At 40.0% G+C, this 4,607-nt stretch overlaps 1 protein-coding gene across 13 annotated transcripts in view; it reads left to right on the top strand.

Annotated features, from left to right (window-relative positions):
* nrxn3b (neurexin 3b) overlaps nucleotides 1-4,607 on the top strand; it is a 152,913-nt gene that overhangs the window by 265 nt on the left and 148,041 nt on the right. The window lies entirely within an intron of this gene.

Raw genomic sequence — 4,607 nt, 5'->3', positions numbered from 1 at the left:
GTAGGTAAACAATCTCCCTTTATTTGATGAGCATTTTAGCACACAGTTTTTTTTAATTTATCTGTTTCTTGAAATGTCTACCAACATTATGTAAGTGAATCTTTTTGATTCTCTCATTAAACATCTGCAGGCTATTTCCCTTTTTCCCTATGGGCTCAGTGAACGCTGGACAAAACCAGAAGGTTCACAAAAGGGTGGTGGGGGAAGGGGTTTTATTTTGAGGGCAACCAGGGGTCGTGAGTTTAGATTTCCATACACGTCTATGAAAAATAGCATCACATGTTCTTCATTGAAGTCTGAAGAGGCTTTGCTGCTCTGTCTTCAAAGTCCTACGTGCTTCTGCTTCCATATTTATAATCTCTTGTACGGATGTCCAATGCTGGTTCAACCCAAAGACAAACCTTCTGATTAACCTGCTTCTCCTCACATTGAGCCATCTTTCTTCAGTCCCGTCACACGGCGGCTTTAGCTCCCCGAGAACGTTCCTTGGCTATCTGCTTCTCGCTTTTGCAGCCAGGAATCATACATCAAGACAATGAGGAAATAATTGGTACTCCCTCTCACTAGGCCGAAGTGGCTGCTGTTGTTTCGGGCAGAAGGAGACATGAGTGATGGCCTTGGAGATGGAAAGCAGACCATATGAATGAACTCCTCTGGGCGTACAGACAGAGAGATAGAAAGCTTCCAGTGGAATACGTTAAGCGAGCAAGGGGATTTCGTCCTCCCTGATCCGTTCTCATTCCAGGGCTTTGGTTCCCACTTTTTTGACTTCACATAGGATTTATCTTCCAAGGGCTTTCGTTTTCTTCATGAATTGGAGAGGTCCACTTAAAACAAACAGGTTTTGGTGGAAATGCCCATATGATTTATGTTGCGCTTTCCAGTAGAATCGTATTGTGTGTTGCTTTATGAGCAAACCTTCCCTCAAAAAAAAAAAAAAAAAAGGTGTCATCCTTATCAAAAAATCTCAACACTGTGATCTTGTGGCAGCTTTTGTTTCACTCACTGAAGACGTTTTGAGGGGAAGAAGTCTTTCTGAAAATATTTTCTTCATTGGTGAAGTCTGGATTGCTGTCTCCAAAACCTTCAAGGAAATTGAAGGGTGAAACAAGAGTCACAAGTGATGCTGCTGAAGAATTCTGTTTGATATATGAACTGTTTACATCGTCCCCAAAAAACAGAAAACACCTTAGGCTGTTGTAAAGGATTAAGCATCAGGTGTACATAAAGCACATGTTTTGTTTCCATGTGTTTAAGACTGCTGAGCTACAATGCATCTGGGCTCCATTAATTATTTGTGAGAGGAAACTTTACTCGAAACTCAATGTGTCTCAGACTGTATGTGTGTGTGGGAGCTCATCACCCAACCATCTGGCCAGAGTCTCAAACATTTAGCCATCACACTGCTAGTCCAAGCAGGTGGCTAAATATTCGCATGACCAGGTGGCAACCATTGCTTGCCAAGACCTTTGGCTGTCTGGATCTGTGCCATCTACACTACAAATATTTTATTCATTGATATTTGTGGGTTTTATTTACTCACACAGTCACCTTTACCTTTTTAAGTAGTTGGTTATGAAAATTAATCACAGCCTTTTTTTATTTTTAAGGATCATCAGTGTGGAGGGGCGGGGCTAACGGAGTTGTTGCCTGTGATCTATTAATCTGTTTACATTTATCGTACGGGTTTTAATATATGGTAAAATATTCCCTTAGAAGTTGTGGGAAAATGGACGACGTAGCGGTAAAAAGTAAAGAAGGAAAACAGTCTATTAGAAAATCTGTCGCTCTTGTGTGACTAATGACTAATACAGATGAGCTTCTGAATTAAGAAAAAGTCAGGTACAAAATTTGGAATTCATCTTAAATTTATGGAGAAGCTTGCACTAAACTCCATCATGACTAATTTTAGTTGTAATCTTATGTGCATAAAAGGAGTTCATTTTCCCCCAGACGTTCTTCATTTTAGTCAACAAAAGTGTAGCACATTGTGGTTCTACCGAATAACACTCCCACATACAGGCAGACAGCCTCAATTGGATGGCGACCAATCCTCTCGCCTATAGTAAACGGGGATAGGTGCCAGCTCACTCGTGATGTGAGGATAAGCGGTATAGAAAATAGGTGGATGTAAATAAAGGAAGATATGTTTGTTGTATAAGTCAAAGATGATGAGACAGTACGAGTCACTCAATTTCTCTTTCAGTAGAAAAGAAAAAATATAGTGCTTTGTTTCTCCGTGAAACTGTAGACGTCCAGATCCTGAAATAGCAAAACAGCCCCAGGCCATTATCCTAAAAGTTATAATTTGAGAAGATAGCAAATGTTTTTTTATGAGACTGTAGCTCTGTGTTAAAACAACTTTACTCTCTAAGCTAGAACTTTCAATTGATTTAAAATTGCTTGGTGATGCCATTGATGGCTCATACATCACAGCATATTATTTATACCCATCCTCAGATACCGTGAAATATATGCAAAGTTAATACTTTGTGGCAATCTTTGCTTCTCTGTCCATGACCCATCTAAATCCATTATTTCATAAACAGTGTTCGGGCTTGGAAAAAATAATGTCACACCTATCTTTAATGAAAGTCATATTTTGAATGAGATAAGATCCGAGTGCAGACAAGCATAAGAATGATGAGTAAAATCTTCCATGCATATATAAAAGATTTGTGAAGACTAGTTTTTGCTCCGATCAAACGTATGTGCGTACTCTTGTTTTGTTGGACTTATCAGCTTCAGAGCAGGTCCGCATCATCCCGCCATCAACTACCACGGCAACAGAGCTAAATAGTAACCCTGAGCCATGTTGTGACAACACACCTTTCCTGTCTCCACCAGACAATCGTTTACCTCCTCCCTCATTTCCGTGAAATAGCCTAAATTAGCTTTGACCTTCTCCATTTAAAAACAGAGAACAACACATTGCCTTATTACAGTGGCGATGTGTGTGTTTGTGTGACAAATGGCATGCTGTTACTCACCAGTCGGGAGGTCTTGCCAGTATTGGCGAGGCGAGCAGGTGGCCCTTTTTAGAAACAGCAGACACAACTGACAGTGAAGTAAACAATCTTCTTTCAGATGCCTTTGTTTTGAACTAAGTCATTACTGAAGATAAATAGGCTCGTTACTTTTTACAACCTCTGTAGATGACGTTAAAAAAAAATCTGGAGAGCTGAAGTCAACTGTGGCTGAGGTGATGAGGACTTTTAAGGTGGCAATAGTGTGTGTGTATCTGTATATACTATATAGTGTGTGTGTGTGTGTGTACCGTATTTTCCGGACTATAATGTGCACCTATAAACCTAAAATTTTCTCAAAAGCCGACAGTGCGCCTTATAGTCTGGTGCGCCTTATATATGAACAAAATTCCTAAATTTAAACTGGCCCGAAGCATTGTGTTATGAAATCAATCATAAGTGGCCCACTGAAGACTACGAATCATGAAACAAAAAGACTATGGATCATTATTTTGTGATTATAAAGTCATTTGTTGCGTCTGAAGTTGAAATAAAAAAGATAAAATTGGGAATGATTTCATTTGGATTAAAAATCTGACATGATGCATTAATGGTGCGCCTTATAGTCCGGTGCGCCTTATATAAGGACAACGTTTTAAAATGGTCCATTCATTGAAGGTGCGCCTTATAGTCCGGTGCGCCTTATAGTCCGGAAAATACAGTACATGTATTTTATTTCACACAAGCGTCTGCACTTGCGAGTATACTTTTGCCACTTCAGGTTTTAACTCACACTAGAATAGAGTTGAAGAAAAATGCTGGCACTCAAAGCCTGATGAGAGTCATAAATATGGTGTCCAAATAGACATGAATATTGTACATTTCATTAAAAAAAAAAAATCGCAGCCCGTCATCAGGTGCACGTATAAAATAGCTGTCAGATTCAAAATGATTGCACGTTACAAATTACTATATAGGCTGTGTCCTGGGGGAAGACTTGCAATTATAGTACCTCTATATTCATCAAGAGCTATGCATGAAAAGGTGTTTTCTATAAAACACTCACTCGTGCGTACCTTATATGATGTACTGTTGCGAGACTGATTACCCTCATCCAAGAAAAGCACTTTCTCATGGTGCGCTCAGTGATTGATGCGCCGTTATTGCACCAGCCTCCGTGGCAATCGTCTATTCAAGCTCCAAGGTGTACGTGCTTTAAAAAACATGGTGGTGCCCTGCAGTGCAGTCTTCTCCTTGTCCCACTCTCAGATGTTTTAGGTGTTAGCGCTACACTCGCTGTGTCAAGATAACCGAGCCTGACAGGTGCTTCTCCTCATTATTCAAATAGGCCGTCACCGCTGTCAGATGGAGCCATAGAAGATGCTGCTTTTATCCTATAGCTCATATGCATGCTCTTTGCAAAACATTCCGGTGACATTTACAATGAAATATCATTCGCCATCAGATTCCCTCCCATAAGCTACATAAATATATATTGATTGATAAATATCACATCCATCCCGCTTAGCAGACTTTACACGCAACAGTTCCCAAACAATGGGAGATAAATGAACGTCCATTAAGGGAGTTAACTGAGCCCGCTTTGAGGAGCCAACCTGGCCAAATTGACTTCTAATAGAT

Source organism: Syngnathus floridae, chromosome 19, assembly GCF_059516105.1.
Source record: "Syngnathus floridae isolate MCC-2025c chromosome 19, RoL_Sflo_1.0, whole genome shotgun sequence".
Taxonomy (NCBI): domain Eukaryota; kingdom Metazoa; phylum Chordata; class Actinopteri; order Syngnathiformes; family Syngnathidae; genus Syngnathus; species Syngnathus floridae.
This window is presented reverse-complemented; position numbering and strand designations above follow the sequence as displayed.